General features: G+C 42.3%; 1 non-coding gene across 1 annotated transcript; it reads right to left on the bottom strand.

The window, feature by feature from the left end:
- Window positions 1–8,688: 8,688 nt before the first annotated feature.
- On the bottom strand, window positions 8,689–8,760 carry trnag-ucc (transfer RNA glycine (anticodon UCC)). Its single transcript has one exon. It is a non-coding gene; the product is annotated as a tRNA-Gly (tRNA).
- Between the last annotated feature and the right edge of the window lie 6,388 nt (window positions 8,761–15,148).

Below are 15,148 nucleotides of genomic sequence, written 5' to 3'. Positions count from 1 at the left end.
TGCTCTCACTGTTTAAAATGCATTGGTCTCTCACTGTTGATAATGCATGGTCCTCTCACTGTTTAAAATGCATGGTGCTCTCACTGCTTATAATGCATGGCGCTCTCACTGTTTATAATGCATGGCGCTCTCACTGTTTATAATGCATGGCGCTCTCACTGTTTATAATGCATGGCGCTCTCACTGTTTATAATGCATGGTGCTCTCACTGGTTGAAATGCATTGTCCTCTCACTGTTTAAAATGCATCGTGCTCTCACTGTCTATAATGCTTGGTATCTCACTGTTTATAATGCATGGTGCTCTCACTGTTTAATGTGCATAGTGCTCTCACTGTTTATAATGCATGGCGCTCTCACTGTTTATAATGCATGGCGCTCTCACTGTTTATAATGCATGGCGCTCTCACTGTTTATAATGCACGGTGATCTCACTGTTTAAAATACAAGGTGCACTCACAGTTTAAAATACAAGGTGCTCTCACTGTTTAAAATGCATGGTGCTCTCTCTGCCCATAATGCATGGTGCTCTCACTGTTTAAAATGCACGGTGCTCTCACTGTTTAAAATGCACGGTGCACTTACTGATAAAAATGCACGTTGCTCTCACTGTTTAAAATACAAGGTGCTCTCACTGTTTAAAATGCACGGTGCTCTCACTGTTTTAAATGCACGTTGCTCTCACTGTTTAAAATGCACGGTGCACTCAATGTTTATAATGCACAGTGCTCTCACTGTTTTAAATGCACGGTGCTCTCACTGTTTATAATGCACGGTGCTCTCACTGTTTAAAATGCATGGTGCTCTCTCTGCCCATAATGCATGGTGCTCTCACTGTTTAAAATGCATGGTGCTCTCACTGTTTTAAATGCATGGTGCTCTCACGGTTTATAATGCATGGTGCTCTCACTGCTTATAATGCATGGAGCTCTCACTGTTTTTAATGCATGGTGCTCTCACAATTTATAATGCATGGTGCTCTCACAGTTTAAAATACAAGGTGCACTGTTTAAAATGCACGGTGCTCTCACAGTTCAAAATACAAGGTGCACTCACAGTTTAAAATACAAGGTGCACTCACAGTTTAAAATACAAGGTGCTCTCACTGTTTAAAATGCACGGTGCTCTCACTGTTTATAATGCACGGTGCTCTCACTGTTTAAAATGCACGGTGCTCTCACTGTTTGAAATGCATGGGGCTCTCACTCTTTATAATGCATGGTGCTCACACTGTTTTAAATGCATGGTGTTCTCACTGCTTACAATGCATGGTGCTCTCAATGTTTATAATGCATGTTGCTCTCACTCTTTATAATGCATGGTGCTCCCACTGTTTCTAATGCAAGGTGCTCTCACTGTTTATAATGCATATTGGTCTCACTGTTCATAATCAATGCTCCTCTCACTGTTTGTAATGCATGGTGCTCTCACTGTTTAAAATGCATTGGTCTCTCACTGTTGATAATGCATGGTCCTCTCACTGTTTAAAATGCATGGTGCTCTCACTGCTTATAATGCATGGCGCTCTCACTGTTTATAATGCATGGCGCTCTCACTGTTTATAATGCATGGCGCTCTCACTGTTTATAATGCATGGCGCTCTCACTGTTTATAATGCATGGTGCTCTCACTGGTTGAAATGCATTGTCCTCTCACTGTTTAAAATGCATCGTGCTCTCACTGTCTATAATGCTTGGTATCTCACTGTTTATAATGCATGGTGCTCTCACTGTTTAATGTGCATAGTGCTCTCACTGTTTATAATGCATGGCGCTCTCACTGTTTATAATGCATGGCGCTCTCACTGTTTATAATGCATGGTGCTCTCACTGGTTGAAATGCATGGTCCTCTCACTGTTTAAAATGCATCGTGCTCTCACTGTCTATAATGCTTGGTATCTCACTGTTTATAATGCATGGTGCTCTCACTGTTTAATGTGCATAGTGCTCTCACTGCTTATAAGGCATGGTTCACTCACTGTATATAATGCATGGTGCTCTCACTGTTTATAATGCATGGTGCTCTCACTGTTTATAATGCACGTTGCTCTCACTGTTTATAATGCATGGTGCTCTCACTGTTTATAATACACGTTGCTCTCACTGTTTATCATGCATGTTGCTCTCACTGCATTCAATGCATTGTGCTCTCACTGTTTATCATGCATGTTGCTCTCACTGCTTATAATGCACAGTGCTCTCACTGTTTATAATGCATGGTGCTCTCACTGTTTATAATGCATTGTGCTCCTACTGTTTATAATGCATGGTGTTCTGACAGTTTATAATGCATGGTGCTCTCACTGTTTAATGTGCATAGTGCTCTCACTGCTTGCAATGCATGGTGCACTCACTGTATATAATGCATGGTGCTCTCACTGTTTATAATGCATGTTGCTCTCACTGTTTATAATGCATGGTGCTCTCACTGTTTATAATGCATGGTGCTCTCACTGTTTATAATGCACGTTGCTCTCATTGTTTATAATGCATGGTGCTCTCACTGTTTATAATACACGTTGCTCTCACTGTTTATCATGCATGTTGCTCTCACTGCATTCAATGCATTGTGCTCTCACTGTTTATAATGCTTTGTGCTCTCACTGCTTATAATGCACAGTGCTCTCACTGTTTATAATGCATGGTGCTCTCACTGTTTATAATGCATTGTGCTCCTACTGTTTATAATGCATGGTGTTCTGACAGTTTATAATGCATGGTGCTCTCACTGTTTCATGTGCATGGTGCTCTCACTGTTTATAATGCACGTTGCTCTCATTGTTTATAATGCATGGTGCTCTCACTGTTTATAATACACGTTGCTCTCACTGTTTATCATGCATGTTGCTCTCACTGCATTCAATGCATTGTGCTCTCACTGTTTATAATGCTTTGTGCTCTCACTGCTTATAATGCACAGTGCTCTCACTGTTTATAATGCATGGTACTCTCACTGTTTATAATGCATGGCGCTCTCACTGTTTATAATGCATGGCGCTCTCACTGTTTATAATGCATGGTGCTCTCACTGGTTGAAATGCATGGTCCTCTCACTGTTTAAAATGCATCGTGCTCTCACTGTCTATAATGCTTGGTATCTCACTGTTTATAATGCATGGTGCTCTCACTGTTTAATGTGCATAGTGCTCTCACTGCTTATAAGGCATGGTTCACTCACTGTATATAATGCATGGTGCTCTCACTGTTTATAATGCATGGTGCTCTCACTGTTTATAATGCACGTTGCTCTCACTGTTTATAATGCATGGTGCTCTCACTGTTTATAATACACGTTGCTCTCACTGTTTATCATGCATGTTGCTCTCACTGCATTCAATGCATTGTGCTCTCACTGTTTATCATGCATGTTGCTCTCACTGCTTATAATGCACAGTGCTCTCACTGTTTATAATGCATGGTGCTCTCACTGTTTATAATGCATTGTGCTCCTACTGTTTATAATGCATGGTGTTCTGACAGTTTATAATGCATGGTGCTCTCACTGTTTAATGTGCATAGTGCTCTCACTGCTTGCAATGCATGGTGCACTCACTGTATATAATGCATGGTGCTCTCACTGTTTATAATGCATGGTGCTCTCATTGTTTATCGTGCACGGTGCTCTCACTGTTTATCGTGCACAGTGCTCTCACTGTTTATCATGCGTGGTGCTCTCACTGTTTATCATGCGTGGTGCTCTCACTGTTTAAAATGCATGGTGCTCTCACTGTTTAAAATGCATGGTGCTCTCACTGTTTACAATGCATGGTGCTCTCTCTGCTTATAATGCATGGTGCTCTCACTGTTTAAAATGCATGGTGCTCTCACTGTTTACAATGCATGGTGCTCTCTCTGCTTATAATGCATGGTGCTCTCATTGTTTTAAATGCATGGTGCTCTCACTGTTTTAAATGCATCGTGGTCTCACTGTTCATAATCAATGATGCTCTCACTGTTTGCAATGCATGGTTCTCTCACTGTTTATAATGCATGGTGCTCTTACTGTTTATAATGCATGGTGCTCTCACTGTTTATAATGCATATTGGTCTCACTCTTCATAATCAATGCTGCTCTCACTGATTATAATGCATGGTGCTCTCACTGGTTATAATGCATGGTGCTCTCACTGTTTATAATGCATGTTGCTCTCACTGTTTATAATGCATGGTGCTCTCACTGTTTATAATGCATGGTGCTCTCACTGTTTATAATGCACGTTGCTCTCATTGTTTATAATGCAAGGTGCTCTCACTGTTTATAATACACGTTGCTCTCACTGTTTATCATGCATGTTGCTCTCACTGCATTCAATGCATTGTGCTCTCACTGTTTATAATGCTTTGTGCTCTCACTGCTTATAATGCACAGTGCTCTCACTGTTTATAATGCATGGTGCTCTCACTGTTTATAATGCATTGTGCTCCTACTGTTTATAATGCATGGTGTTCTGACAGTTTATAATGCATGGTGCTCTCACTGTTTAATGTGCATGGTGCTCTCACTGTTTATAATGCACGTTGCTCTCATTGTTTATAATGCATGGTGCTCTCACTGTTTATAATACACGTTGCTCTCACTGTTTATCATGCATGTTGCTCTCACTGCATTCAATGCATTGTGCTCTCACTGTTTATAATGCTTTGTGCTCTCACTGCTTATAATGCACAGTGCTCTCACTGTTTATAATGCATGGTGCTCTCACTGTTTATAATGCATTGTGCTCCTACTGTTTATAATGCATGGTGTTCTGACAGTTTATAATGCATGGTGCTCTCACTGTTTAATGTGCATGGTGCTCTCACTGTTTATAATGCACGTTGCTCTCATTGTTTATAATGCATGGTGCTCTCACTGTTTATAATACACGTTGCTCTCACTGTTTATCATGCATGTTGCTCTCACTGCATTCAATGCATTGTGCTCTCACTGTTTATAATGCATGGCGCTCTCACTGTTTATAATGCATGGTGCTCTCACTGGTTGAAATGCATGGTCCTCTCACTGTTTAAAATGCATCGTGCTCTCACTGTCTATAATGCTTGGTATCTCACTGTTTATAATGCATGGTGCTCTCACTGTTTAATGTGCATAGTGCTCTCACTGCTTATAAGGCATGGTTCACTCACTGTATATAATGCATGGTGCTCTCACTGTTTATAATGCATGGTGCTCTCACTGTTTATAATGCACGTTGCTCTCACTGTTTATAATGCATGGTGCTCTCACTGTTTATAATACACGTTGCTCTCACTGTTTATCATGCATGTTGCTCTCACTGCATTCAATGCATTGTGCTCTCACTGTTTATCATGCATGTTGCTCTCACTGCTTATAATGCACAGTGCTCTCACTGTTTATAATGCATGGTGCTCTCACTGTTTATAATGCATTGTGCTCCTACTGTTTATAATGCATGGTGTTCTGACAGTTTATAATGCATGGTGCTCTCACTGTTTAATGTGCATAGTGCTCTCACTGCTTGCAATGCATGGTGCACTCACTGTATATAATGCATGGTGCTCTCACTGTTTATAATGCATGGTGCTCTCATTGTTTATCGTGCACGGTGCTCTCACTGTTTATCGTGCACAGTGCTCTCACTGTTTATCATGCGTGGTGCTCTCACTGTTTATCATGCGTGGTGCTCTCACTGTTTAAAATGCATGGTGCTCTCACTGTTTAAAATGCATGGTGCTCTCACTGTTTACAATGCATGGTGCTCTCTCTGCTTATAATGCATGGTGCTCTCACTGTTTAAAATGCATGGTGCTCTCACTGTTTACAATGCATGGTGCTCTCTCTGCTTATAATGCATGGTGCTCTCATTGTTTTAAATGCATGGTGCTCTCACTGTTTTAAATGCATCGTGGTCTCACTGTTCATAATCAATGATGCTCTCACTGTTTGCAATGCATGGTTCTCTCACTGTTTATAATGCATGGTGCTCTTACTGTTTATAATGCATGGTGCTCTCACTGTTTATAATGCATATTGGTCTCACTCTTCATAATCAATGCTGCTCTCACTGATTATAATGCATGGTGCTCTCACTGGTTATAATGCATGGTGCTCTCACTGTTTATAATGCATGTTGCTCTCACTGTTTATAATGCATGGTGCTCTCACTGTTTATAATGCATGGTGCTCTCACTGTTTATAATGCACGTTGCTCTCATTGTTTATAATGCAAGGTGCTCTCACTGTTTATAATACACGTTGCTCTCACTGTTTATCATGCATGTTGCTCTCACTGCATTCAATGCATTGTGCTCTCACTGTTTATAATGCTTTGTGCTCTCACTGCTTATAATGCACAGTGCTCTCACTGTTTATAATGCATGGTGCTCTCACTGTTTATAATGCATTGTGCTCCTACTGTTTATAATGCATGGTGTTCTGACAGTTTATAATGCATGGTGCTCTCACTGTTTAATGTGCATGGTGCTCTCACTGTTTATAATGCACGTTGCTCTCATTGTTTATAATGCATGGTGCTCTCACTGTTTATAATACACGTTGCTCTCACTGTTTATCATGCATGTTGCTCTCACTGCATTCAATGCATTGTGCTCTCACTGTTTATAATGCTTTGTGCTCTCACTGCTTATAATGCACAGTGCTCTCACTGTTTATAATGCATGGTGCTCTCACTGTTTATAATGCATTGTGCTCCTACTGTTTATAATGCATGGTGTTCTGACAGTTTATAATGCATGGTGCTCTCACTGTTTAATGTGCATGGTGCTCTCACTGTTTATAATGCACGTTGCTCTCATTGTTTATAATGCATGGTGCTCTCACTGTTTATAATACACGTTGCTCTCACTGTTTATCATGCATGTTGCTCTCACTGCATTCAATGCATTGTGCTCTCACTGTTTATAATGCTTTGTGCTCTCACTGCTTATAATGCACAGTGCTCTCACTGTTTATAATGCATGGTGCTCTCACTGTTTATAACGCATTGTGCTCCTACTGTTTATAATGCATGGTGTTCTGACAGTTTATAATGCATGGTGCTCTCACTGTTTAATGTGCATAGTGCTCTCACTGCTTGTAATGCATGGTGCACTCACTGTATATAATGCATGGTGCTCTCACTGTTTATAATGCATGGTGCTCTCACTGTTTATCGTGCACGGTGCTCTCACTGTTGATCGTGCATGGTGCTCTCACTGTTTATCATGCGTGGTGCTCTCACTGTTTAAAATGCATGGTGCTCTCACTGTTTACAATGCATGGTGCTCTCTCTGCTTATAATGCATGGTGCTCTCACTGTTTATAATGCATGGTGCTCTCACTGTTTTAAATGCACGGTGCTCTCACTGTTTTAAATGCATCGTGGTCTCACTGTTCATAATCAATGCTGATCTCACTGTTTGCAATGCATGGTTCTCTCACTGTTTATAATGCATGGTTCTCTCACTGTTTATAATGCATGGTGCTCTCACTGTATAAAATGCATATTGGTCTCACTGTTCATAATCAATGCTGCTCTCACTGATTATAATGCATGGTGCTCTCACTGTTTATAATGCATGGTGCTCTCACTGTATAAAATGCATATTGGTCTCACTGTTCATAATCAATGCTGCTCTCACTGATTATAATGCATGGTGCTCTCACTGGTTATAATGCATGGTGCTCTCACTGTTTATAATGCATGTTGCTCTCACTGTTTATAATGCATGGTGCTCTCACTGTTTATAATGCACGGTGCTCTAACTGTTTAAAATGCATATTGGTCTCACTGTTCATAATCAATGCTGCTCTCACTGATTATAATGCATGGTGCTCTCACTGGTTATAATGCATGGTGCTCTCACTGTTTATAATGCATGTTGCTCTCACTGTTTATAATGCACGGTGCTCTCACTGTTTATAATGCACGGTGCTCTAACTGTTTAAAATGCATATTGGTATCACTGTTCATAATCAATGCTGCTCTCACTGTTTGTCATGCATGGTGCTCTCACTTTTTTAAATGCATGGTGCTCTCACTGATAACAATGCATGGTGCTCTCACTTTTATAATGCATGGTGCTCTCACTGTTTATAATGCATGGTCGTCCAACTCTTTATAATGCATGTTGCTCTCTTAAAATCTATCGATCTCAGCTTTGAATATAACTCAACGACTGAGCATCCACAGCCCTCTGGGGTGCAGAGAATTCCAAAGATTCACAATCCTTTGAGTGAAGAAATGTTTCCTCATGTCGGTCCTAAATGGCCGACCCCTTATCTTGAGACGATGAGCTCTAGTTCTTGACTCTCCAGCCAGGGGAATCAGACTCTCAGCATCTACCCTGTCAAGCCGTCTAAGAATTTTATACATTTCAATGCGATCACCTCTCATTCTTCTAAACTCCACCAGATATTGGCCAATTTTACACAATATTTCCTCATACTACAATTGCAGTACGACCTCCTTACTCTTATATTCCAACACCCTGACAATCAAGGCGAACATATCATTTCCCTTCCTCACTCTCATTAGACCCTTGGTAACTCAGTATTTCCAGCATGTTTTTCCTCTTTTCCTTCTATAGGGAAAAGAAATGAAGGTTGAAAATATTTTACTATAATTACACCCGATTATGTTTTGGAAACAATATCCAACTGAACTGCATCAAATTCAATTATAAACATAAGAGTTTCTGAAGGAAATAAACTAATAAGAACACTTAATTGCGACAGCCAGGAATCGAACCCGGGTCAACTGCTTGGAAGGCAGCTATGCTCACCGCTACACCACCATCGCTGAAAATAATCAACAATAAAATAGTTCCCAAACATCAGATCCTGAACAGACACTGCAGGCTGTTGGATTTTGTTCTTCATTTGAACTGGTTTCTGACGGATCCTTTCTCGCTCTGTTGCAGTTCCTGTTTCCGCCCAGTCGATTTCGCCAACCCCCAATCAATGGAAATTCCACACCAGCCAGTAATTCTTCACCTGATATCGGACTGAAGAGACAGTCGATACCTGCAATACTTGACCAGCTGGAAATACATTTTACCACAGCTCACATCAGCCATTGAGTAAAGTTAAATAATTACATTAAATCATTACAGAGACCTGACCACCAACTGGACAGGAATGGCAGCTTAATATTCAAGTCTATAAGATCTTTAGAAAGGACAGGGAAATAGGGAAAGGAGGAGGAGCAGCAATATTACTAAAGGACAATATTACAGCAGTTCAAAGATAGAATATCAGTGAGGGTGAGCGGGCAGTGTAAACACTCTGAGAGAGACCCATCACAAGTGCCCCCACTGTACTCCTCCAGAAGGTAGAAGAAGGGCGAGTGCGGGAGGATTTCTTCATTCTTTGTGAAAGTGTTTGTGAGATTGTGGAAATGTCTGGAAGAGGAAAAACCGGCGGTAAAGCTCGGTCCAAGGCCAAGTCTCGCTCATCCCGGGGCGGACTGCAGTTGCCCATGAGCCGTGTTCACAGGCTCCTGCGAAAGGGGAACTATGCTGAACGTGTGGGTGCCGGAGCCCCGGTCTATCTGGCTGCTGTGCATCGAGTATCTGACGGCTGAAATCCTCGAGCTGCCCGGCAACGCGGCCCGGGACAAACAAGAAGACCCGCATCATCCCCAGACACCTGCAGCTGGCCATCCGCAACGACGAGGAGCTCAACAAGCTGCTGGGACGGGTGACCATCGCTCAAGGTGTTGTCTGATATCCAGGCCGTGCTGCTGCCGAAGAAAACCAGCATTGTGAGCTTCAAGAGCAAGTAAACCGGCCAAGGCTTAATCTGATAACCCAAAGGACAGGACCAACCTGATTGAAATCTTTGAATAAGGAACAGAAAGTGTAGACAAGTTTAATGCAGTAGATGTGATATATTTGGATTTTCCGAAGGCCTTCTATAATGTACCACATTGTAGACTCATGGCTAAGTTCAGAGCACGTGGAGTCAGGTCAGGTGAAAGAATGGATAGTAAGTTGGCTACAAAACTGAAAGCCGAGAATAGAGGTGAAGAGTCGCTACTCAGACTGGCAAAAGGTGGGAATTGGAGTTCCAGTTGCTGGGACCACTGTTCTTCACAATTTACATTAACGATTTGGATTCGGGAATCGGAAGTACAATTCCAAAATTTGTGGACGACACCAACTTGGGGGATTTAGTTAATACAAAGGAAGAAAGCATCAGAATGCAAGAGGGCATTAATAAACTTGCAGAATGAAGAATCAGGAGGTCACACACTGCTTGGATAATAAGAGTCTAAACGGGATAGAGGAGCAAAGGGATCTAGTGGTACAGATACACAAATTACTAAAAGTAACGTCCCAGGTTAATCAGGTCATAAAAAGACAATTCAAACACTAGGATTCATTTCTAGAGGGATAGAGTTGAAAAGCAAAGAAGTTATGTTAAACTTGTATAGAACCTTGTTTAGACCAGACTTGGAATACTGTGAACAGGTCTCGTCTCCATATTATAGACAAAGGGGCATTGGAGAAGGTGCAAACAAGATTCACAAGGATGATACCAGAAATGAGAGGATATTCTTATCAGGAAAGACTGAACAGACTGGGTCTCGTTTCACTCGAAAAGAGAAGGCTGAGGGTTGATCTGATCGAGGTTTTTAAGATAATGATAGGGTTTGTTCGGATAGATGTAGAGAAAATGTTTCCACTTGTGGGGAGTCCAAAACTTCAGGTAATAAATATAAAATAGTCGCTAATTAATCAAATAGGGAATTCAGGAGAAATTGCTTTACCCAGAGAGTCGTTAGAATGTGGAAGTTGCAACTAAGAGGAGCAGCTGAGGCAAATAACATCGGGGCATTTAAGGGGAAGATAGAACAGCACATGAGGGAGAAAGGAATAGAAGGATATGCCGATAGGGTTAGATGAAGTAAGGAAGGAGGAGGCTCATGAGCAGCATAAACGCCGGCATGGACTAGTTGAGCCGAATGGCCTGTTTCTGTACTGTAGTTTCAATGTGACTCGATGTAAAGGCTCTTTTCAGAGCCACCCTCTGTATCTGTGAAAGGACTGGTTACTGTCTGAAGGGAGACGCTGATATCACGCTACCAGTGTGGCTTTGAGCTGCTTTTGTCTCGTTGTGGACGAGATGAGGTATTAATGGGACTGGAGTCGGGGCAGTGACCACAGTCCGGGACTTTGAACGGTGACTTATAGACCCCAACCCACACATCACCAGATTTCTTGTATTTATTTAAACTACTTGCCATGCTGGGCTCGTAAAGAATCACCAGAACTGCTCGACTAACCTTTCTACATCTGTGGGATTCAGCGCTTCGCTCCGTTTCTGTTCTATTTTGTTGGATTATTTACATAACGCATCAAACTCACTGGGGAATCACTGAAATGTAACTCTGTACAGAAACAAATAACAGTGAATTGCCTGGTGCCCAGGAGATCAGGAACATTACTCGCCTTTCGTCCTGTTAACGAGTAAACCGTGTTTAGAGTCCACCGACCCGCTTTAGTTCCATTTGGGGGATTAAACAGAGAAATCGGGAGGGGAGGAGACAGTAAGAGTGACAGAGCGGAGAGCGGCCTCTGATCTTCCAACACCATCTCCAGTTCTCTCCATCCGACAGTTTCAAACCGTTTATCGATAATAGAACCGAACCTCAGCGCTCCGCACAAACCCTGACAGACCCGGGCTTCATATTCAAGGATTCCCAAAACCCGAAGCTTTCAAATAAGCCCCGTTACAAAGAGAAATCGTTAATATTCCTGCCGAAATACAGTCCGTTCAATAACAAGTCAACTCTGTTTCCCTGTTCAATCTCCCCACACATCACCTCCCAGACGGGTTCAGCGTTTTACAAACACCTTATTCCAGCTTCTTTGGAGAATCTCATGTGTTGGGGTTTGAGTTATGACGCGGAGTTTCTCCGCCAGTGTTACCGTCTCACAGAGACTCTCGCCCTGAATCTGTGAAAAGATTATAACCATGAACTGGGACTGGAGCCGAATACATCCCCAGTTACAGTGAGGCCCGGCCCGGACATCTCATTCTCTCTATTTTATATCAGACAGTATCCCACTTTCATGTCCAGCAATAGAGAGAGAGAGAGAGAGACAGTATCAGTCTTACATTTCCTATCTGTGTCCAAATCACGCTCAATAGCAGTATCCACCTTCATATACAGCACCAGAGAGAGAGAGGGAGGCAGACATGGTGAGAGAGACAGAGAGAGCGGTGAGACACAGTGACAGACAGACGTTAACAGTATTAGTTCCAGACTGACCTGTAAAGTTGCTGTTTTATCGAGAAAGATCGCGTTGGAGAGACAAAAGATGCAATCTCATCTCTCACTGATATTGTACAAGGGTCAGAAACACTATTAATCCCACACTCAGGGACAGTACAGAGAGGGACAGAAATATTGGGTCACATTTAACCCTCTAATGCCTGTTGTACTATCTGCAGTTTGGGAGCTCAGGGCTGTTCGATATTACTCTCAGTGACCTACAGTTTCACTCCGGTTAAATTAATCTGCGACTGTTGCTGCCTGATATTAACCCTACACGGTCCCAGCAAATACACCGACTCCCACTTTCCTCCCATGTTTCTCCAGGATTGGTTTGAGAAATCCTCTCTCAGTCACACATTATAGGGGCCATTAATGAAGAGAATCCATTGTCTGATTTCACAGCCGCTCACTTTATCTCTGAAAGGCTCTTTACCATCAAAAGACCCCGAGAGAAACAGCAGGGATGGAAACATCTAGTTTAATAGTTGGAGATTGTAAAGTCAGTCTGGATTCCAGCGTTAGGCACTGATGGAATCCCATCTGTTTCCCATTCTGCTGCCTGTTCCTGCACTGCCTGTGGACCCCATTCCCTCTGACCTTTCCCCCAGTCCCACTTCCTTTGCTCAGACTCGGAAAAATTCCAATTGGGGAAAGTTTCCATCGATTTTTGGATTGGGAATTGTGGGCGCCATTCCCTCAGTGAGCGGAAGAAGATGGTTTGAAACAGCCGGGAAAGGAGAGATCACGGCCCCCGGGGGAAGGGAGCAAAGAGCAGCCTCGTTACAGCAGATCATCGCTTCGGGACCGTGTCCGCAGATGGGCTCAGACATCGGCATTGAGTCCGGGGGAAGGTCAGGGGGAGTCCGGGGGCTGTTTGTAAGAGGCGGAGTGGATCAGGAACTGGTCCCGGAACATGGAGTGAGAGGGGGGAAGGGAGAGGTCATTCTCGGACTGTGTGTGGACAGGGTGTGTCCAGGGGAAGGGAGAGAGAATGGGAAGGACCTGCTATTAAAATCATTGCTGCTTTCTATCCCCAAACCAGTAGTGAATGGTCCTGGTTTAGTTCCAGCCTTACCCTGTTTATTGTTATTGGACAGTGAAGAGTGGAAACAGAGCCGGACAGTAAGGATGTGGGGAGTTATACAAAGAGCATCTATTGCAGGCATCAGGTGAGAAGTGTGAAGGACACATTTTAAACAGCGGCTGTTTGGTTTCGGTTGAACGGTTAGTCCCATGGGAGAGGGGATTAGAAACCTGACCTGTACAAAGGTCCCTGCTACATCGGGTAGTCCCATTCATGGATCGGTGCAGGGGTTGGGCCGTGTCTGGATGTTATTAAATTGTTGTAAAACAGCCCAACACACCTGGTATGCAGAAGCGGAGTGCTGCAGTACTGCAGTGGAGTCAGACACTGACACTGTTTGTATCACTGGATTTCATTTGTGGATATTCAAAATGATCACTAACAGAGATATTAAACTGATCACTTCTGTCTTTTCTACCTCACCTGTTCCTGAGTAACAAGAGATCATTTTCTTTCTCCAGGCAAACCCTTGAACGATCCAGAATAAATGTGATGCTTCCTCCACCCGAGGCAGAAGGAACAGTACAGCCAGCTCCTTCTCACACACAGTAAGTATATTATCACTCACAGAGCACAGAGACACAGGCAGGTCATCAGTTCCACAGTCTCAGACAGCAGGAGTAGTCAGTCCCACAATGATCACAATTTCCAGAGACACATTTTCAATCCAACAGTCAAGCAGAGTAGGTGAGGCAGACAATGTTCCATTTCCCCCTAACTCAGTCCCACTGACAGGTAGATACAAAAATCCCAGTCCAAAATCACACGCTCAGAGTGAAAGGCACTGTGTCAATCTCACAACAGAGCAACATTAGCTACGAATTAAATACCAGATAGAAATCACACATGGTACCCGATTCAAAGGTACAGAATGAATCCCAATAATGTACCCCGAAATTCAAATTGAATACTAGCCCAGAACTCTCACACACATGACTTTAATCCATGGAATATCCATTCGAAATGTGTATCATATGATACAAATTGCACACAAGTCCAAAACTCAGGCAGAGTATCAGATTGAGAAATATTGAAAGATAGTAAACCTTAGAGACAAATTAGATACCTGTTCAGAATGAACTCGTAGAATGAGATTTAAAGATAGAGTATCAATTCTATTAGTGCAGACTGAGATACACATTACATACCAGTCCAAAAATCTCATACAATATTAGACTGAAAGATACGGTATCAATTCCATTTCTACAGACTGATCTACACATTACATACCAATTCAAAAATGTCACCTTATCAGTTTTAAAGATACATTATCATCCACAACAGTACTCAGAGAGATACAGATTTAATAGTACTCCAAAAAGCACACAAATAATCTGGTTAAAACCTCCAGCATCAAATCCGAAAGTATGTCCATATTTACCAATTAAACAAGGAGTAAAACTATTTAAACATTGAGATATAAAAGCTGCAATATTGAACACCATAATTTAATCTGAGAGAATAATTACGTACAGATACAGAATGAATCTCACATTCAGAGATAGTACCAGAGACACACAGACACAGAATGACTCCAACTCTCACAGATGCAGAACGAATCCCAAACTCACATACAGTACAAGAGACTGACAGACATACAGTTAATCCCACACTCACACACAGTGCCAGAGACTGACAGGTACAGTATGAATCCCACACTAACATGCAGTATGAGTAACTGCATATATAGGATGAATTCAACTCCCACATACAGTACTGGAGACTGTATATACAGAATGAATCCCACAATCACATGCAGTATGAGTAACTGCATATATAGGATGAATTCAACTCCCACATACAGTACTGGAGACTGTATAT

The sequence above is a fragment of the Heptranchias perlo genome, unplaced genomic scaffold (assembly GCF_035084215.1).
Source record: "Heptranchias perlo isolate sHepPer1 unplaced genomic scaffold, sHepPer1.hap1 HAP1_SCAFFOLD_181, whole genome shotgun sequence".
Taxonomy (NCBI): domain Eukaryota; kingdom Metazoa; phylum Chordata; class Chondrichthyes; order Hexanchiformes; family Hexanchidae; genus Heptranchias; species Heptranchias perlo.
This window is presented reverse-complemented; position numbering and strand designations above follow the sequence as displayed.